This window comes from Natator depressus, chromosome 9 (assembly GCF_965152275.1).
Source record: "Natator depressus isolate rNatDep1 chromosome 9, rNatDep2.hap1, whole genome shotgun sequence".
In the NCBI taxonomy this organism is placed as follows: Eukaryota; Metazoa; Chordata; order Testudines; family Cheloniidae; genus Natator; species Natator depressus.
Genome location: NC_134242.1, coordinates 57865733 through 57887486, shown reverse-complemented (window position 1 = coordinate 57887486; position 21754 = coordinate 57865733). Strand labels below are relative to the sequence as shown.

The window sequence follows — 21754 nt, the reverse complement described above, 5'->3', positions numbered from 1 at the left end:
CACCGGTGTGCCAGGAGAGCACAGGGTGGGGGGCATAGTGAGCTGCTGGCTCTTCTCTCAGTGATAGTGAGCTCTTGCCTGGCATGTACTGACTGAGGTGTTGCCTTTCAGATCAGAACTAAACCTGATGCTCCGACTGCTTGTGATCCCTAGAGATCCCCAGTGCCCTTTCTCGATCGAGGAGTGTGGGACTGGCCAGAACCTAGTTGACCATGACATTCTGAGTCCCCAGAGTCCTCCCTGCAGCTTGAATTGGGTACAGTGTTCCTCTTCACTGCCTGATGCTGCCTGCTATGGAGCGCTGCTACGTGCTGCTCCACAGCTGCTGCCTGCCACCCCAGAGGTGGCTGCATTCCAAAGGGGGATGCTGTATAGTGCTTTGGGATCCGGTAGGATGAAAGCTGGAAATGGAGTGCTCGTTATTCTTATGTTACCCATAGCGATGGTGGGAACACAGGCAGCTTGTGGGGTAGCGGGCTGAAGGGTTGGTGTGCAGGAATGTGCTAGTAAGGAAGGTCATTCTTAGCACCTGCCCCTGCTGCCACTGGAGTCAATGGCAGGATCAGGCCCTTAGCCTGGGTCTACACTTGCAAGTTGTACCAGCATAGCTATGTCGGTCGGGGTATGAAAACCCAGCCCCCGCCTGATGTAGCTGTGCTGACCTAATCCTCAGTGTAGACGCAGCTACATCAGCGGGGTCAGGGAGGTGTAATGCCACTTGGTGGGGTGGTTTCCTACACCGACTGAAAAGCCCCTTCGTCGGATGGCCTGCATCTGCACTCAAGGGCTGCGCTGAGGTAGCTGTGCCAGCATAGGTGCTGTCGTGTAATGTACCGTAGGCAGGAGTGATTCAATCACATGTACCCCCTGGAATGTCCTCTGGTTCGGGCCCCTGACCTCAGCACACAGCCTCCCCCTGACCTGCCATGCTGTGCTGGTGTGTGGGGGGGAGGGAAGGAAGGGGAATGGCTGCAGGGCTCCTCTCTAAGCCGAGTGGGCGGGGTCTTTGAGGGGGCCCAGCTGGGGTGAAAGGGGAGACATCCTGAACCCTGCGGGGTTGTGCTGGTCTCCCCGTGGAGCGCACATATCAGAGTGCCGGAGCAAGAGCAGCATGCATCCTGTGAGCATCGTGGCCTATCCCTGCCGGCCTGGCGCCTGCGCTGCCAGGAGGAGGGGGAGATGTGTGTGAGGAGTGAAAGCTGCTGTGCAGGCGCAGGCAGGTAAACACTCGCTCCCCGAGGGATGTGGTGAGGTGGTGTGTGCTCCCCGCCCCCGGGTTCAGACAGCAGATCGAAGACACGATCCGGAAGAGAGAAGTATTTATAGAAACCAGGGCAGGCGAACAAGCAGAGCCCTGAGCCAGTGCCAGTTCAGTGGCTGGCAATGCCTCGTGCTTTCAGGGAAACCTTCTGCTGGCATGTGCCAGCTGGGGCTGACTGAGAACTGGGCCACCTCCTGTGCCCACCGCAGGTCCCCCCAGGGTCGTGCAGGAGCACAGGTCAGAGGTTTTAAGCAGAGTCCCAGAAGTGCTGCGTGCCCATGTCATAGAATCATAGAATATCAGGGTTGGAAGGGACCTCAGGAGGTCATCTAGTCCAACCCCCTGCTCAAAGCAGGACCAATCCCCAATTTTTGGCCCAGATCCCTAAATGGCCCCCTCAAGGATTGAACTCACAACCCTAGGTTTAGCAGGCCAATGCTCAAACCACTGAGCTATCCCTTCCCTGAAACTTCCCATACCGGGAGTTGAACCCGGGCCACCTGGGTGAAAACCAGGAATCCTAACCGCTAGACCATATGGGAGGCGTTGATTGGGAGGCGTTACAGTAGGTACCTGCAGCTCCCCCTAATCCCGCCAAGGATCAGGCCCTTGGACTCTCCTTCGATTCCCCCACTCCCCCGGCAAGGATTGTGGCTTGGGATGAAAAGTGCTGTGCGGAGCCCAAACAGCTCTGCCAGTAAACGGGACCTCAGACTCACCTCAGGTCTGACACTGGGGAGACGATCCTGCCTGGGTTTTGAAGGCCGTTGAACTCCTGTGTGCTAGCGCACCAGTGGTAGGTGCGGCCTATGGGCAACAAGAACACAGCTGGAGATGACAGCAAGGACGTCAAGTAGGCATCTCTGTGAGAATAACAATGAGGCCTTGTCTATACCAGCTGTACTGCCTTAACCCTACCCGGTATAGCTAACTTGTCCAACCCCTGGCGTGGATGCAGTTAGAATGGTATGAAGGTGCTTATACTGGTACTGCTGTTCCCCTAAGGGAAGGGGAGTTAGCTCTATTGGGTAAGGCACTGGGCCCACACTAGGGATCGTACTGGTATGTGTAGTTCGGTGAATAATCACCCCCTAACCAACGTGGCGTGGGGAGACCAGGCCCAGCCCACACTGCATGACCAGCTGCTTTCCCAGGGGTGGGGTGTCTGGACCCGGGTGTTTCGTTTGGCTGGCTGTGGAATTCAGCAGCGGATCTGGGTGCAGACTCTGACGCTGCAGCGGGCACTCTGGGCTCGTCACATTGTGCGGCCTGCAAGCGTTTGGTTCCAGACTGTGAGAGCTCCGGATAGTCTCTAACAGCAGTCTGCACGTATGCTGTGCAGCACCTTGCTCTGCTAACATTGATTTAACCTGCACCCCCTTGGGAAGTAGCTTGGTATTAGTAGCCCTGGTTTCCAGAGGGATAGATCGAGACCCAAAGAGATCCAGGTAAATTGCTGAAAGTTATGTGGTGAATCACAGCAGAACTGGGAATGAACCCAGGAGTCCTGATCTGAATCCTGCTTCTCTTTCAGTATCTTGCTGGGCTCTCTCCCTCAGCCTGCAGCATCCATTTTACTAGTCCAGGAGATGTGCAGCCTGAGTGTATTCATGGTGCAGATCAAGCCCAGGTGTGAACAGGGCCAGTCTCCTCTCACTGCCTTTCTGACATGCCTCCCCTCAACCTGGAGGGACCCTCTGTGGAGCGAGAAGGAGAGAGCGCTCTCTGCGATCTGTCCCACCCTGGGCCTCTCTGGTGCTGACCGCAAACCAGGTGGTAGTTAGGAGATGAAGAACTGGACCGAGACCCTCTTTACTCATGTTGCATTGGCCCCACACAGACTTCACAGGGAAAGGTGATTTCCAATCCCTGTGGCAAGTTATCTCATCATGCTGCTGGCTTGAAGCCCTGCTGGCATTTGGCCTGGAGTGCCCTGCTTCTGTCTGTGCAACTTTATCCAGACTGTCAGGCATAGCTAGGCCGCTGGGGTTGGAACAATAGCATCTCTCTGGTAATGTCGTGCTGGCAGCCCAGGCTGAGTCCTAACCCCCAGCTAGGCCTAGCTGTGGGTGCCAGTGCTAATGGTGGGGGTGGCTGCTGTTGGATGTGGCTGGAGAATCCAAAGGGTTACAGCAAAAGCAGGGCGCTGAATGCGGAGCAGGTTGTGCCTGGGGTGCTGTTAGGTACATGTACATTTACTGTGCACAAAGGGACTTGTGTTGGAGACAGTGTGGTCTAGTGGGTAGAGCACTGGACTCAGGAGACCTGGGTTCTACTCCTGGCTCTGCAACTGGACTGCTGGGTAACCATGGGCAAGTCATTTCCTCCAGCTGTGCCTCAGTTTCCCCAATTATAAATGGGGCTTCAGATCCTGACCTCCTTTGCAAAGTGCTCCGAGCTCTACTGATGGAAGTGCCACATGAGAGCTAGGGATTATTAGGATTTGCTTAACTCGAGCTCTCCTTGCATGAGCATTAGCCACATGCTCATTACCACGCCCTGTGTCCCTTCTGTACCAACCTCATGCACTCTCAGAACCTTCCCCTAGCCACCAGGGTGCCCTTGGACTAGGCCTGCTATGCGTCCAAGCAGGAGACACCCCTTTGTTCTGTCTTGCTGGCTGGCCAGGGAAGCTGCTCAGCAAATATGATCAGCTTCTTCTGGTGTGTGGGTTTTGTTCTGTTCTTTCACTCACACATAAACTCCTTGGGGGGACAAGGATCTTAAAAGCTCCAGGTGTTTTAAGGAAGTTAGCAGGACCAATGGGACCCCACTCGCTTTTCCTAAGGAGGAATTGCAGAAGCTAGAGAGGGATGAGATCTCCATCTCCCAGGGATTGATCCCTCCAGGAGATTTACAGAAGAGCAGGGAGTCCTGACTCCCCAGTCTGCTGCCAAGGGTACTAAGTACGTCTTACACCCAGACCTTTTCAAAGCAGTGTCAGTTACATCCAGAAATATGCTGCCTTGTATTCCTGTCAGGCCACATGGCGCTTGCTTGCTTTTCAATTGCACTGGAGAAAAAGAGGGCATGGCTTTCAGTGAAAGGCGGGGGTGTGGTCAGAACCAAATCCTGCCCTCTATTGGTTGCATTCCAACAGCTGCAGGGTGGGGAAAACAGTCAACTGAGAAAGAGCAAGTTGGAAGCTGCCCAAAGGAGCTGTAAAGTGCCCATTGCCTACTGGGCACACAGGAGAGCAGAGCAGAGCAGATGTGGATACTGCTGCAAAACTGTGAGTGCCCGTGGGAGCTACCCCTGTAGTACTGGAGGTGCTGGGTGGCGTTCTGACTGGTGTTCGGGGGTAGGGAGCCAAGTGGAGTACTCTGTCCTGTGCGGATGTCTTCATTTTATTGGGCTGCCTTGTCTCTGACGCGCAGAGGTCAGTTATGGAGCTGATGCTTGTGCATGTTCCTCTGTGCCTGGCCTGTCTGACTGAATGTGCAGTATCCCTACACTGTATCTCCAAAGGCACGTGCATTGATAAGAAACTCACCCCAGAGCTTGCAGGCACACATGTCTGCAACAGCAATGACACTGCACATGCAGACCTGTGGTCAGCACCCATTCACACCCACGTCACTGGAATATTTTGCCTCACGCAACTGTGACTTACTAAAATGCTGGTGAGTTATGATCTCTCCCCGGCTTCTTGATTACTTTCTCATTAGCCACACACCTTGTGCTTGTGCACTGCCTGTCTACCTGCTTCTGCTGATACCATCAGCTGTCTATGCTCCTGTGTTAAGCATAATAGAAATCTTTAACAGCCTAGTTCACTGCTGTAGCTACAGGGGCCTCCGGGTGGGAGAAGGAGCTTTTAGAGCATTTTAACATCTTTAAAAAAAATCCTTTATGATCCACCTGGGCTCTAGCTCTGGGTGTGAGATTTGTACACATACTGTTATTTCTCTCCCATCCAAATGGTCATTATATTGCGCCCTGCCACGCACAAAGTATAGACATCCCATTACACACTGAGATCAGTGAACACAATGGGCTGAGGCAGAGAGGTGAGTTACTGAGAAATCAGCTGAAGAATCCCCTAGCCTTGCAAATCTCCACAGGGCCTGAGCCCAGAAAATAGAACCTTGTCTACCTTGGGGTACATGGTCTGTGCTGCAAGAGACACAGGAGGACAGACCTATATGTGGCCTCCTGCAGTCCCTTGAGCCAGCTGGTCTGAAATGAACAAGTGTTTATCATAGCCACAGTCCTTTGTGCTTCTCTGGCATCCTCCCTCTGAGGAGCTCTGCCTGCATTGCAAACTTTAACAAACTGGGCACAAGAGGCTTGTTTAAGGTCACACAAGTAGTTGGGGGCAGGGCTGGGCATTGAATCTAGGAGTCCTGGCCACCAGCCTCCTGCTCTAATCACAAGACCATTCTCCAGTGAGCCTGGGGGAACTTTGAATGATTGCCCCGATGTTCATTGCTTGTAACTCCCTCTTAGGGCTTGCAAATGAAAGCCAATCCGCACCTGCTGCTCTGAGCGGCTAGAGGGTGCTATTGCTCCTCACGTAACCTTTGAACTTGGTGAATTGGACGGTTCAGGCAGGACTTCGCCTTTCCCACCCCCCAAATACTCTGTAACAGAAATAGCTCTCTCTGAACGTGTGGTCAGGGCAGCTGGCTGTGAATTCTCTGTGGTGCTGGATTACAGGCCTCTGGAACTTCGAGGAAAGCAGAAGTGGCCAGGGAGCATGCAGCGTGCAGAAGGAAGTTTCACTTCTGTTGGGTCCAAACAGAAAGTGAAGGAGGTGACTTGCTTTGTCACGATGCACATTGATTTTCGGATCAGTCCCTTCGAACATCCAGGGTGGGGCGGGGGGGCGTGGACAGAGCAGTGTCATGGGAGATAGTACTGCCGCTGCGTGGGCTCCACCCGCTCTGCGAGTGCATGGAGACATGGCCCCAAGTACCTAGGCAAGTCTGAATGCAGCCAGGAGGGGGTGCTGATGACCAGTCGTGATGCTCTAGAGCAGATCCTCTCCCTCTAGGAACCTTGTTCGTGTACTTATTTTCTAGGCATGCTTTGCATGGCTCCCAACTATGAGGTATGGAATTGGATCGCCTTGCAGAGCCCTCCGAGAGCTGAGTGCCAGCATGGGGCAAGGAGGACACTGCTGCTACCTAGGAGGAATATTGACACTGATGTGCATGCCCACAGACTGTCCCTCAGGGTGGGAGCAGCCTTACGGCTGGCAACGGAATCAGACGGGGCTGCCTTGGGGAAGGGGAGACGGCTGGTCACCTAGGCAGTTAGTGGATTGGATCCCATTCACCCAGGGAATGGGGGCTTTATCAAACTCATCCGTCCCATCAGTCTGTCTGCACAGAATGGACCAGCCCCTCCAAAATCCCCCATCCCAACATGTGCTGAGTCTGGTATCAGACCTGGGACTGGTTCTCTGGGGGCTTGCTCCAAAGACCTGGGCTGCGGGTGCGGCAGGAGATCCCTCCAGGGCAGGGCAGCGGCATCCCTGCCAAGCCTTTGACGCAGTGTGGAAATGAAGCCAGCTGGAGAATCAAGCGAGTGCTCCCATGGATGGTGACGGCAAAGCCTACACCGGGGCTGCTGCACTGGGGCATGGTGACTGTGGAAGCTGCATCCAGCCTAGTGGGATTTAGCTGCATGTAGCGATTCCTCAGCTGCCTGCAAGGCGCTGCATGGTGGTTGCAGACAGGCAGCATTGTTAGGTAACCACCTGATGGTGACAATGTACTTTTCTTGGCTTGGCTGGGCTAGCAATGTGAGGATGTCCTTGCACAGCCGGGCCACTGCAGCCACACTGCTATTTTTAGCCATGCTACAGTCACACCTCCGATTGCAGTGTAGACACACCCTAGGTGTCAGGGACCAAAGGAAATTGGAATGAATCTGTAGGCTCAGACAGCAGAGTCACCAGTAACGCCCTGCATGTGCAGCAATGGCGAGAGATCTCAAAGCCTCCCACACCAAAACCTCAGGCCCCCTGTTGCTTGAGTTAAACGACATCCTCTGTTTGCTGCTAGTGGTCTAGGGTTTAGAGTTACTCCGGTCTTGTCTGCATAAGAATGTCTTTTCGGTAAAAACCATGGTATGAATTTAAACTGATGTATTTCTACCAGTATATCACCTCTAGGGACACTTATTCCGGTATCGGCGTGGCCTGTTTTCGGCTTAGCTTGTATCACTTGGGAAGGGGTTTTAACTAGGGCTGTCGATTAATCGCAGTTAACTCATGCAATTAACTCAAAAAATTAATTGCAATTAATTGCACTGTTAAACAATAGAATATCAATTGAAATTTATTAAGTATTTTTGGATGTTTTTCTTCATTTTCAAATATATCGATTTCAGTTACAACACAGAACACAAAGTGTACAGTGCTCACTTTACATTATTTTTGATTAGAAATATTTGTGCTGTAAAAACGATAAACAAAAGAAATAGTATTTTTTCAAGTCACCTCATACAAGTACTGTAGTGCAATCTCTTTATCATGAAAGTGCAGCTTAGAAATGTAAGGTTTTTTGTTCCATAACTGCACTCAAACAAAACAGTGTTGTCGGGCAGTCTGGCAGTCAAGCTGCCTGGAGTGCCTGGACCCCAAGGACCCAGCTGGTTTGGCGGTTGAGCAGCCTGGGGAGATGGACAGCAGGAGATTGAGGACATTGGGCGCTGGTTGGCCAGCTGCTTAGCACCATATAGCTAGGGGAGTTGGGGAGTGGGGAGCAGGGGAACCAGCCAGCTGGCTACCTGGCACCCTGGGGAGCTGAGGACTTAGGGAGTGAGATGAGTGGGTGAGTGTGACATTCCCCTCTGGTGTTGTCTGGACCAGTGATCTGTTAGGCCACTCCAGTCCTTGACTCTGGGAGCCAGCCTTACCCTGCTCTGCTGTGAGAGCCCCCACTCCTGGGCTGTTCACGCTCAGCCTCTAGCATGTAAGCTGCTCCCAGCTACTTGCAAGTGAATGACACTAGACAATATCTCCAGTCCCACATCAGAATGGTTACCAAAATAAAATACAAGCATGCAGTCTAAACTCTCAACCCTATTAGACTGGGCAGCAACTAGATTAAGCAGTTTTTCTCACCCCACTGGATATTGCAGTCCTTAGTATACAGGTTTGTTTCTTAAACCTGGGCCAATCTTCTGTGTTGGAGTCTTGTCTTCTTCTCAGTGTCTTGGCTGCTTGCAGCGAAGGTGGGGGCAGGAGAAGGGCCCAGTATGTGTCCACTCTGCCTGTTTTATACTCTGGGTCCATGTGCTTGTAGAACACAAGTCCAGGCATGTCTGTGGGGCATTGCTGAGTCTCTCTCAGCAAGATTGAGCAATTCCCCTGGTGGGGACTCATGCAGGTGAGTCATTGCATTGTAGCTCCCTTGCTGGACAGTGACTGTTGATGGGCTGTTTCACACCCCACCTGGGTGTTGGTTACTTTCCTTGCTGTTGCCTCTGGGGACCTAATATCTGGCTGATTCCCCCAACTTACAGCATGTTTTAGTGACAACCATACTACACAATTCTCATAACTTCATATGCATTAATGGTACTGAATCTGCGGTTGTGAAATTGCGTTAATACAGAGGGCCCTGCCCCCAATCTGAGTTTTATAGATTCTGAGTAAAACTACCCTTTAATTTGCAGCAGTTGATACAGGACTTGCTCATCCTTGGATCAAAATGGTTTCAAAGTGCCAAGTATTGTTCATTAATACAGACGGGCCTTTAGTTGGTTGATGGCTGCGTTTTTCTCGCACTACTGAGGTGAAGGGAGGGTTTCACACCTAGACTAAGATTCATTAGGCCAGTGAATCTGCATGGTGTAAGGAGTGGTTGACTCAGATTCTCTGCCCACTCTTATTGGAGCAAGTCTCACTCCCCAGCTTGTGTTTCCTTTCCTCCCAAGATCTATTTTTATCTTTGCTAAGCACACAAACCAAGGCCACCTGCAGCTTCCCTGACTCACTTCCTCATTCACCTGCATGACAGGAAAGGCAGGAGCTGCTCATTTGCATGCAGCCATGCTGTTGGTCCATTGATACTTTGGTTTGAGCTGGGGGCTTCCCTGGGCTGGGATAGTAAGTGCAGCTTCCTGGGACTCCAACTTGCAACTCGTCCTGCCTTTGACTCACTTGCTCAGAAACCATGAATTGCGAGGCAGACCCAGTCCCGGGAGTGTAGCTACGTGCAGGAGGAGAGCAGCGTTGGCTGACGGCGCCAAAGAGCAAGGTTTGGATATTGGTATAATGTCACCATCTGACATGGACAGATTAGGGAGGTGAATATTTATGTCTGTCTCTCTTATTACACATACACACACAGCTCCCAGGTACACACATACACTCACTCTTTCTCACTCATTTTCACACAGCTCCCCATCCCAGGTACAAAACACACACACACACAACCCTCCCCGGGTATGTACGCGCACAAACACACGCACCTCACTGGTGTGTACGTGTGCGTGCACACCCACACCCACAGAGCTCCCAGGTTCACACACTCTTTCTCACACATACACACGACTCCCAGATACCCCATCTTCCTTTCCTACATCTCCATGCATCATTCCCACAGATCCACACTAACATAGGCACCCCGATGTACGCTAGACCCCAGACATACAGGCTCACCACTCACAAATACACTCCTATGGCCGCACAGGAGCGTGGCGGTCCCTTCTTTCTGTTTCTCACCTACATGTCCACAGGCATGCAGAGACTGTGCAGAGACTATATTTAGCTCCTTCTTGGGGCTGAAATGTGCATTCCTCCGGAGCGTATCTGTGCAGAAGGGCTGAGAGAAATCTCTTCCACTGCCAGCCAGACTGGGATGGGGGAAGGGGGAGTGTGTGCCTTCTGCATATTCTGCATGTCCCTCAGATTTCCCTGGGGGAGCCGATCCAGGGCATGTGCCTTTTGTACCAATGAGTGGCCATTAGTTTCTCAAGCATTAGCATAGACCTTTGGAATAGCCATGGTGGAGCAGACCGTGGCTGGAGACACCTGGACCATTGACCAATGCAGAAACCAGATGTAAAACCCTGCATTGCACATTATTCTGTATTGCTCTCTGCCTCCTGCTGGCAATCGGCTCACCATTTCAGGCAGGAGTGCTAGCCCTTTAAAGGTTGTGTAGGTTATAGACTAGAGCCTGACTCCACTGACCTGCCTTGCAAGACTAGGAGGGTGTTGAGAAAAGGCCTTTCTTCCCGCCAGCAATAGATCTGTGAGCTGAGGGATCGCCTCCCAAGGGAAGTGGTGGAAGCCTCAGTCTCTTGAGTCATTTAAAACCAGGACTAGCCAAGGCTCTGGAGAGTAGCTTGTAGAGACAGTCCAGCCCTGGTCCTTGAGTGAATCAGATGGTGATAATAGCATTTAAATTGTGCTTTTAATTTTCAATAGTGTAATCCTCACAGCAGTTCTGTGGGCAAGTGAAGTATCTTTGACTAGATGACTGGGTGCCCCGTGAGGCTGCTTCCATCTCTAACATCTGTGATGCTGGGACAGTAAATGCAGCAGTTGCCAGTCTGATATGGTGATCCACATCTTTCCCCCCTCTTCTAACATTTAAGGGTAGGGGAATGGGTTGGCAAAAAAAAAGTCAAATTCCCATGATAATGTTGACAGATATATAGCCAAATAAGCCTACGTAGTGTACATATGTGGCCATGCGTGTTTGTGCAGGAGGCAGTGGGTGTGTGAATGCACATATGTGGGCATGCGTGTCCGGGCAGGGAGGTGATAGGTGTGTAAATGCACGTATGTGGGCATGTATGTTTGTGCAGGAGGTAGTGTGTGTGTGAATGCATATATGTGGTATGTGTGTCTGGGCAGGGAGGCAATGGCTGTGAATGCACGTATGTGGGATGGATGTCTGGGCAGGGAAGTGATGTGTGTGTGAATGCACGTATGTGGCACAGGGGTCTAGGTGGGAGATGATGTGTGTATACCCAGAGCCAGGCTTAGGGACATGTGCGCTAACAATAACACCTGCTGCTTTCTTGCCCAGGTCCCTCTCCAGGGCTGAAGAGCTGAGGCTGGGAGCTGGCAGTAACAGATGCCCAGCTGCTCTTACGAGGGTGTTAGAGGAAGTTTAAGCCATGCCCTGGAGTAGCCATTTCTTCCATTCTCATTGCCCACTGTGGCACTAACCCTCCCCCACATTCATAAAAGGGAAACGACTGATTTGTTTGTTTCCGCTGCATTTTGCAGAGTGACTTCCCATTGTTGGCTCAGTCCTCAGCTGTGGCTTTGCAGAGCTCCCCGCAGCAGAGCGTGGCAGCAAGCGGTAACGATTTCTGCAAGCCGCCTCTATGACACCGGCCCTGGCCAGGGGCTGAACCAGTGCCCGGCGAAGCCCAGGAGCTATTCTAACTTGTGCAGTCTGTAATACTCCACAAGTGGATAGGACTGCATGGGAGCACAGCCCACACCACGGGGGAGGAGCTGGTCGAGGAGTACTGATATGGAGCTGAGGGCAGCTTTACGGTCACTGGCCCCATTCTGGTGGCACAAAAGGAGGTGACTGCAGGGCAGGAGCTGTTTTAAACACCAGGTTTAGGTTTGAATTTAAAAAATATCAGGTTTTTCACCTTGCAGAGAAGCCTCAAGGGGCAGGGGGAGGGTGCTCCAGCCGGCAGGATTTCTCTATTCCCAGTGTTCCATGGCTGAATCAACCCCCATTCTCCAAGCCATAACAGTGCCGACTAAGGGGTCAAAAGTCAGTGCCATGCTCTCCTTGCCCGTTTGTGCGAAGAGGCATATTGAGCCGGAGTCACTTCCTGGAAGGGACTTTTTGGCCAAAGGGCATTTTTCTGACTGGGAAGCTGTTTGGATGGGATTGAGGCTGCACTGTCTGTGCCGCCAATTGAATGTGTCTTGAGCCATCTCTCCATGGAGACCTGCCAACCAAAGTAAGGATCTGAGTCTGTCATTGCTTCGTTAATGCTGATATGACTCAAGGAGTGCAGCTGACTCACTATAGGAATGTTGGAAATACACCTACAAGCACTGGTAACTGAATGACTAGCGAGTTTGAAGGACTATATGGTATTTGCAAGGCTCTGTTGCTAAAATGATTAGCGGCTTGATGTGTAGATTGCATGTCAAAGCAAAGGGAGACAGGGAGGTGGTGGGTCTCTAGGATGCTGAACAAGATAACGATATAAATAAGAGCGACGGCTTTGCACTTCTAGGGTCTCCCATTCATGGGTTCAAAGCACTTCCCAAAGGGGGGTAAGTGCTGTTGTCCCCATTTAGTGACTGAGGCCCATAGGTGACTTCCCCAAGGTCCCACAGCAAGTCAGGGCAGGGATTGGAAAAGAACCCAGGAGTCCGGAGGCTCAGCCCCTTACTTTAATTAGAACACTGAAAAATGCCGCCATTCCATGTTGTATCTGCAAAATGTGCCACCTCTTGAGATATGTGGACTCAGGTTTAAGCAGGCAATTGGAAATGCAAATTTTGTTTAAATGTGTTTGGTTGCACTGATAAATACTCATTTGCATGTGTAGTTATTCTGAGAACATCATATGGCCATCAAGGGTCAGATTCCTTGATACTCGGGATGTTTTGCGATTAAAGAAGCAGTTGACCAGACTTAACTGGGCAGCTAAACTGGTTTATGGCTGTTTTGCACTGCAGAAGCCAATCAGTGAAGGTGGTTCCCAGTTTTATTTCTTATGACTGATCTGTATTACTGTAGTGTATTTGTATTACTGTAGAAGCCCCAGTTGTGGCCCTAGACCCCCCTGTGCTAGGTGCCGTACAAACACAGGACAAACAGATGGTCACTGTCCCGGAGAGTATACAGTTTTGAAAATCTCACCCTTCCCGTCCAGCAAGGCTGTGCAGGATGGCGGCTGTGTTTCCATCACCATTTAGGTTGTTAACCGCTTTGCTCCCTCCAATGGCCGGCACATCAGGTGAAGAACACTGGAGCCATGGTGGCATGTAGGGTTGCCAACTTTCTAATTGCACAAAACCGAACACCATTGCCCCGCCCCTTCCCCGCCCTTCCCCCGAGGCCCTGCCTCTGCCCCACCCCCTATCTGAGGCCCTGCCCCCACTCACTACAGCCTCCCTCCATCTGTCGCTCCCTCTCCCCCACCCTCACTCACTTTCACTGGGCTGGGGCAGGGAATTGGGGTGCAGGAGGGGGTGAGGGCTCCAGCTGGGGGGTGTGGGCTCTGGGGTGGGGCCGGGATGAGGGGTTTGGGGTACAGGAGGGGGCTCTGGGCTGGGGCTGAGGGGTTTGGAGTGCGGAGAGGACTGAGGGCTGGGGCAAGGGGTTGGTGGGGCAGGAGGGGGTGTGGGCTCCAGGAGGGAGTTTGGGTGTGGGAGGGGGCTTAGGGCTGGGACAGGGGATTGGGGTGCAGGAGGTGCAGGTTCTGGGAGGGAGTTTGGGTGCGGGAAGGGGTTTCAACCTGAGGAAGGGGTTTCGAGGTGTGGGCTCTGGCTGGGTGGCACTTACCTCAGGCGGATCCTTGTCGGTGGTGCAGTGGGGCTAAGGCAGGCTCTCTGCCTGCCCTGGCTCCGTGCTGCTCCTGGAAGTGGCCGGCATGTGGCCCCTAGGCGGAGGTGCGGTCAGGTGGTTCTGCGCAGTGCGTGCTACCCGCACTCACAGTTGCCACCCCCACAGCTCCCATTGGCTGCAGTGCCTAGCCATTGGAAGCTGCAGAGCCAGCACCCGAGGCGGGGCCAGATTGCGGCGATTCCCTGGCTGCCCCTGTGCCTAGGGGCCACAGGGACATGCTGGCTGTTTCTGGGAGCTGCACGGAGCCAGGGCAGTCAGGGAGCCTGCCTTATCCCTGGTGCACCACCGACTGGACTTTTAATGCTGACCAGAGCCGCGAGGGTCCCTTTTTGACTGGGCGTTCTGATCAAAAACCAGATGCCTAGTGGCATGTGGGGGCCTGTGGACTGCAGGGTAGTTGAAGGGCCAGTGGTGGAGTGGTCAGCACAGCAGTGCCCAAAAAACAACCTAAGGAAGTCCTAAATTTTGGCCCTTTGAGTGCAGGAGAGCACAGGACAGGTCAGCTGCAGCGTTTTAGTTCTTGCGAATTCAACCAACAAGCCATTTCTATTCATCCATCAGGACAGATGCAGGTCAAAGCAAAGATTAAAGATTTAATAGCTGATCTGTCTCCAGCATTTATAATGTGCCTATCACCTTGGGCACATTATCTTGGAGCTGATTGTGTGTGTGTGTGTGAGAAATTGCTGTGTTCGGGCCCTGCTGTGTCAGTAGGTGTCTGCATGTGAAGTCCCTAATATAAAAGCTGATGAGCCTCAGAATGGACCCACCCATCCTTTGACAGCAGTCCCCTCTGTGCCCTCTATGAACACAGCTCCATTGTATCGCTGCTTAGGTGTGGCACAAGAGTTACAGTAAATAGCCCTCTGGCACCATGCTGAGAGTCTAGTAGCAAGGCATCTGCCCTCTGTGCTTGGAGACACAGCCTGAACCTCTGGGCGTGGACTGCAGGTGGGACAGCTGTCAGGGAGCTCCTGATTTTTATAGCCCCCTAAACCCTGCCACCCTCACTTTGTTCTCTCCTGGGAAGGCCGCTGGCGCCCCTGCTCAGAATGCAGGAGGGCTTGGCTTAGGACCAGCAGGGTTTCATCACACAGTCACAGACTTTACTTGGCAGGAGGACACGGGAGCTGTGCAGGCACTTCTAAAGGAACACAATGCTTCCCTGAGAAGGCAGCCTCAGCCCTCCTCTGTGCTAGGGAATTTGCCCTGGCTACAGCTACTGGCATAACTGCAGAGTTGCAACCGACCGTGCAGATAGGCAAAGCCAGTTTTAAGCAGGAGGACTGCTCCATCAGTGTGGTCTAGTAGCTAAAGCACTGGACGGGGAATCAAAGATATGGGTTCTAGTCCTCTTGCTGGGTGACCTCAAGTGAGTCACTTCCCCTCTCCATGCCTCAGTTTCCTCATCCGTAAAATCAGGATAATGATGCTGACCTGCTTTGTAAAGCACTTGGAGATTGATTGATGACAAGTGCCAAGTAAGATCTAGGTGTTATCACAGTGGGGATGTGCCCTGAGGCTGAAATCAAGGCAAATCACCCATGGAATAAAGGCAGAAGGAAGCTGCATTAGCTAGTGGCCAGTACAAAGAGACTGGGTGTCTAGGAAACCTCATCTAATCTCTGCCAATAGCTTGTCCTGGCACTTTGGGTAAGTCATTTGCCTTCTCTGTGCCTTAGTTTCCCCACCTATGGTACTGGCCTAGCTTTGTAAAGTTGACTTGAGAGTGGCGAGGTGAGGATCTATCAGTGGTTCTGTTCGTATGAAAATTAGTACAAGTGGCTGAGCAGTGACTTCCAAACGCACCTCCAATGGGTTTTGATTTATTTCAGAAATAAAATACTGTTTCCTCCCCGCCCCCCCATTAAAACAATCATGGGGCCAAATTCCTTCCTAAGCAGGAATGCAGAGGTGACTTCAGAGTTTCCTTGGTCGAGCTGGTTGCAGATTTTCCAACGGAACATGTTTTCTATGGAAAAATGCCATTTTGTTCACCTTGAAACTTTCCACAGGAAAGGCTGATTTGGATGAAAATTTTTTAGGAAAAAACATCCAGAACAGAATGGTTTTGATTTTGTTTGCTTTTCATTTTTTTTATATTCCATTATACATTATAAAATAGCGAAAAGTCAAAATCGAAATGAAATGTTCTAACTGACCCAAAACTAAATATTTTTGAAAATGGCATTTCATGGGAAGTTTTGAAATCTTTGGTTTTGTTCTGACTTGGAACTGAAACTAATTTCAAAACTGTAAAATTTCCAGAGACACTGGAAATTCCAGTTCCTTCCCATCTCGGTTCCTAGGATGCTTCGATTGGGAGTTGGGGTTCAGCATCCGCAAATCCTCAGAGACCCATGTGGAAGGGTGCATTGGAAGCAAGGACCATACACAGAAATCCTCTACAGGCTGGTTATGGGACCCTCCTCTAGCCCCTGGGCTGTGCATCTGCATGGGACTGGCACTGCTAGGCTGCAGCTGACTGGTGCTTTCCACAGCACTGGGAGTCACCAGACGTTAACAGCACCTCAGACTCCATGGAGCTAGAGCCCTGCTTGCAAGGGGAGAAGGGAGTACATTATGGAGCTGGAATCCCCTCTCCTCCTGCCCTGTTGAGGTGCAGGCCCCCCTCCCTTCTGAGTGCTAATACAGAAGGGTGCAAGGGCCTGGGTAGATTACGTGGAATGGCCACACCCAACTCCTCCCAGATATTTCGGGACTGAAGGTTGTGCCATGCATCCCCCAAAAGGTATTTTCTCCAGCTTTGTAGCTAGGGTCTGGATTTGACCTGTTAGCTCAACCTGCTGAGCCAGTAATGTCCCTGGGCAGGTGATATACAAACAGATGGGCCAGGGTTTTTTAGATTTGTTAGGATTTCTATGATTCCCAAAGACAAACTTTAGGAGTTAGTAATGGGAAAGACCTGTCAGGTCTCCCAGCCCATCTCCAAGGAGGCCCATGTGGGACTGTTCCCTCCAGCACAGCACAGTTGCTAGAGTATTTGTCCAGCCAGGTGTTTTAAACTCCAAGCAATAGGGTTTCCACAGCCCAGAGGTGCCAACAATCCCCCTAGCTGCAGGGACTCCCATCATACGCCCAGGCATGCCCCAGTGCTGGAAGTCAGCGTAGTGCTGCTCATGCTGTGCTTATAGCACGGGAGGAATTCTCCCTCAGCTATCGGCTAGCGGTTCACAGCCCCGTATGCTGCTGCAGTTGCACATAGGTATTCGTGTGAGTGGAGAATTTTACCCTCTGAATCTCTGGATCTCGCTCACCGTTTGGAAGTTTTTCCTGCTGTTCAGCATATATTTTCTGTGGTTGGTTTCATCCCATGAGTAGCTCTGAGCAACCACTGAAGTGAAGCATTTATGCTGACTGAGCCTTTTTTACTCGAGTCCTTGGGTCTTGCAGCCTATCCATCAATAGGCGTCTGAATTGCCAGGTTGGGCTTTTAATTTCTCCCTCCCTCCTGCTGCCTCAGGTTGCTTCCTAGTCTGGAATCCTGCTGTTTTGAATTTGATCTCTGGTGTGACTCCACTGCAGTCAATGGCAATGCACCAGGTGTGGGGATGGATGGTCCAGTTTGTTAGTGGTGTCTGCCATGCTTTCGCAGTTGGGACCTATAATGGGGCACAGCAGGATGCGTGACCTTGTCGCATGTCTGTGTAATGTCACCATGGAGCACTGGGCAAGGTGCCAGAAAATCAGGGTGGATCACTTGGTTTCACTGCTGCTCTCCAGCGAGAGAACTGCAGTCAAATGGCTGCAGCTGCCCTTCAAAAGAGGCGCTGCCTGTTTTACATGACACATAAAGAATAAACAAGGAAGAAACCAGCTAGAAATTCAGTGTTTGCTTCCTTGTGTTTGAGGCTGTTTGAGATTGGATTTAGTGCCAGACAGACAGCTCTGGAGACGGAAGGCCACAAAGCAGGAAGAGCAGGGGCATCATCAGGACCAATACCTTGCCAAAATGCTGCCGCCCTGACCCAGGTGGGAGATTTAGTTTCTATGCATCTGATGTCCTGAGTTGCTGAGCACCTGCTGCTGCCATAGGCGTGGGTTAGAGCCACGAGTACTCAGAACCTCTGAGACTCAGTGCCCTGCTGACTCTTTGCCTCTCTGCTGAGGCTGTCAACACATTATTGCCATAGCAACTTCCATGATGCACCACTTTGGTTCATCCCAGAGGAGACGGTGGTGCATCATGGGAGATGTAGTCCTGCCAAAGAGGCCAGCCCATAAAGGAGAACGGGGACATGAGGTGGATGCAGATTAAAGTCCATCTGACTCCAAACAAAACGGTTTGATTTGGTTCCCCAAACAGAAATGTTTCACTTTGGATCAACCCAACCCCACATAAAACCTTCTGTTTAGATTTTCCTGAGGGAAAACCACAAAATTTTGGCAAAATTTACATTTTCCTAAGGAAGATCTTGATTTTTGTGGAAATCGCATTTTCTACTGGAAAAGGACATTCAATGGAAAAGTCCCAACTAGCTGTGCCAGTGATACTGCTCCACTGAGGAAATGGACCAAGATTCCATCCCCACCCCACCTCATTTCACATTGGCCACTAACAAGCCAATAGTCTGCTATGACATTTGATCATTCCAGGGACAGATTTTCAAAAGAGCTCCATTCTCAAGGTGACACTCATTGCCAGATTTTTAGAAGGGCTCAATCCGAGAGGCCCTCCATCTGCAAGGAGGTTCTGTCCCTTGGGGATTAGCTTTGATGATGATGAGCACATTGAGTGCATGTTGGGTGCTGAGTAGTTCTGAAAATGTGGCCTCGATTGTGGGCGCGGATGCTGCAAACTCTGTCCTTGATGACATGGGCTGGGGGGTGACACCCCTCTTTGGGAAGGCTAACCCGTTGACCCTGCCCCTTCTGCTCATGGCCCCATGTGTCCAGAGGAACCCCGAGCCCCTCCTTCCCACTGGAGGAGTCCTGGCCCTCCCACCCCATCTGCCCTGAGCCACCGGCCGACTGGCCTCAGCTACATTGGCTGGTCCCAGTGCCGGACTGAGCCACTGGCCCCAGTGCCGGGCTGCTGGCCCGACCCCTGGTCCAGCCCGAGCCACCCAGGGCTGTCCCAGTCCCTGGCCTTTGACGGGCCTGAGCTCCAGGCCGCTGGCTGGAGCTGAGCCTCCGCCAGCTTCAGGGGAGATGGGGAGGGAATGGGACCCTGGAGTGGAGCATGGGCAGGGCCACGGCCTGGGTTAGGAAGGCTTAGCCTGCCCTGGCCTTTGATACCTGCTGCCCATGCTCGTTGACTGGGCAGGATACACCCAGCAGTCCGTAGAGGCGAAGGGCTTCTGATCCCATTCTCACATGGGCTGTCTAGCGGCAGGGTCTTTAGCCATCTGTACTCTACAGGCGCTACACCCGCACAGTTATACCACCAGGGGTCTCCAACCTTTTAACGCTCAAGATCACTTTTTGAATTTAAGGACAACCCAGGGTCTACCCCGCCCCTTCCCCGAGGCCATATCCCTTCCCCAAAGCCCCGCCCCGCTCACTCCATTCCCTCCCCCACCCCGTTACTCTCTCTCCCTCACCCTCACTCACTTTCACTGGGCTGGGGTAGGAGGTTGGGGTTCGGGAGGAGGTGCGGGCTCTGGGCTGGGGCTGAGGGGTTCGCGATGTGGGAGGGGACTCTGGGCTGAGTCTGGGGCAGGGTGCTGGGGTGCAGGAGGGGGTGAGGGGTGCACGTTCTGGGAGGGAGTTTGGGTGCAGGAAGGGGCTCTGGGCTGGGGCAGAGTGTTGGGGTGCAGGAGGGGCTACAGGGTGCTGGCTCTGGGAGGGGGCTCAGGGCTGGGGCTTGGCGTGCAGGAGGGGGTATTGGGTGCTGGCTCCGGGAGGGGGCTCAGGGCTGGGGGTTGAGGTGCGGCCTCCCGCCGGGCAACACTTACCTGCAGCGGCTCCTGGTTGGCAGTGAAGTGTGGCTGCTGCTAAGGCAGGCTCCCTGCCTACCCTGGCCCCACACCACTCTCGGAAGGGTCCAATGTGTCCCTGCGGCCCCTGGGGCGGGGAGCACGTGACTCCGTGCGCTGCCCCCTCTGTAAGCACTGCCCCTGCAGCTCCCATTGGCCACAGCTGCCCGTTCCTGGCCAATGGGAGCTGCAGGGGCAGTGCTTTCAGGCAGGAGCAGCCCGCAAAGGGAGACCCCTGTCCCCCCTCCCCCGGAACTGCATGGCTGCACTGGCAGCTTCCAGGAGTGGCATGAGGCCGGGTAGGCAGGGAGCCTGCCTTAGTGGCAGCCATGCTACACCACTGACCGGGAGCCACCAGAGATTGGGATCGACTGGGAGTTCCTCTGGGATCGCCCTGTCGATCGTGATCGACCGGTTGGTGACCACTGGTGTAGACACTTCCTACAGCGGTGGAAGGGATGTTTCCGTTGTTGTAGGTAATCTGCCTCCCTTAGTGACAGTAGCGAGGTCACTGGAAGCATTCTTCCATCATTGTACAATCTACATTTTAAGTGTAGAACAGGCCTGTGACAGACTTGCAATATCTTGGACAAACTTTATGGAATTAAGTTAAACCTTATTGAATTAGGTTTAATACCTTTGGGGCCCATTCTATTAAAAATGCAACCATGTATGTTATTGTGGAATTGTGTGTAACTTCTCTAGGAGGAGAGGACTGCTAATATCATTCCTCCAGTCATCAGCCCCCTGGAGAGGTTCACATCTGCTTGTTCAAACTGGATTCTCCAGAGACCAACAGACAAAGAAAGGATTTTTGGATAAATACCCTGCTTTTAAACTGGCTCTGGGCCTTCTTCCTGGTCCGGCAAATAGACAGGATCCTTGCTCCATGGATGGACCCAATCCTTAGGGGAGGGTTAGAAGGACTTAGGGGCCCCAGAACATTGGGTGCTTGTTCTGAGCTGAAGTTGTGCTGATGTTGAAACCACAAGGAAGCCCTTTGGGTCCAGTGCCGGACTGCTCCTCCCAGAGCCCATGTTAGGGTGGGGTGATTTTTGGCAAGCTTGGTAGTAGGCATGTAGGTTCTTTCATTGTATCTAACTTGTTTTCTCTGTTGTGCTTTTACCTTACGAATAAAGCAGGCTTACATAGGAAGAGCTATGGGGTGTTTATAACTGTGGGCATTCAGGCTGGTAACTGCCTCTGAGGAGAAAGTAAGGCTGTCTCTGCTGGGGAGAACACAGTGAAGGCAGGGCACGGTGCAGCCTGGAAATATGTTGGTCAGAAGGGAGTGAGACGCAGGTCTCTACTCAAGAGAGGGCATGGCCCAGGAGCCTGAAGCGGAGGTGCTTGCTGGATCATAGGGGGAATATGGGTGTGGTTGCCCTGCCCTGTGACAAGGCCTTTTTTCTGGTAAGATAACAACCTGCTTTGTAAGCCCTTTCCATTGTGTTGTCCTCACTGGCCTCTCCTGACATGTGTTGCTGTTAAGGACATTAGGCCAGACTTGCTACAGGGCGGAAGACAGCGAAACCCCGCTGAGGTCATTGGCCTTGCAGTGGCTTCCGTAGGGGTGAACTTGACAGAATGGGGTTTGTGACTGAGGCCCCAGCAGGAATAATTCTTCAAAGAGGAGGCGAATTGGTGTGCTAACAAATCCCTCTGTTGTGTGGGAATCGATGGGATGGGGAGTTTGGGCTAGGTTGTCCAGGGACATTATTGTGGGGATGTCATTCCCCTAAGAGACATTGGCTGTACTCCTCTGCTAACAACCCAGCTTCCAGTTCAGCTCCCAGAGCTCAGGGAAGGAGGCCCCTCTCCTCCCCTCACCCTGAGAATCACTGAGGCAAATCCCGGCCAGCTCTTGATTTAGCAGCATCTCTTTTAGAGAGGGAACTTCTGCTTCCTGGTTCTAAAATAACTGTCCGCTGTTCCCTCCGACTCAGCCCTCCACGTTCTTCCTGCCAGTGTTCTCAGCGTCAGCTGGGGTTTTAAGCTGCTGCGTGCAGGATATTATGACACATCACAGACAG

At 52.3% G+C, this 21754-nt stretch overlaps 1 protein-coding gene and 1 non-coding gene across 4 annotated transcripts in view; one reads left to right on the top strand and one right to left on the bottom strand.

The window, feature by feature from the left end:
* The window catches only part of DGKK (diacylglycerol kinase kappa), a 149804-nt gene that overhangs the window by 49393 nt on the left and 78657 nt on the right, over window positions 1-21754 (top strand). The window lies entirely within an intron of this gene.
* TRNAE-UUC (transfer RNA glutamic acid (anticodon UUC)) lies at window positions 1732-1803 on the bottom strand. Its single transcript has one exon. It is a non-coding gene; the product is annotated as a tRNA-Glu (tRNA).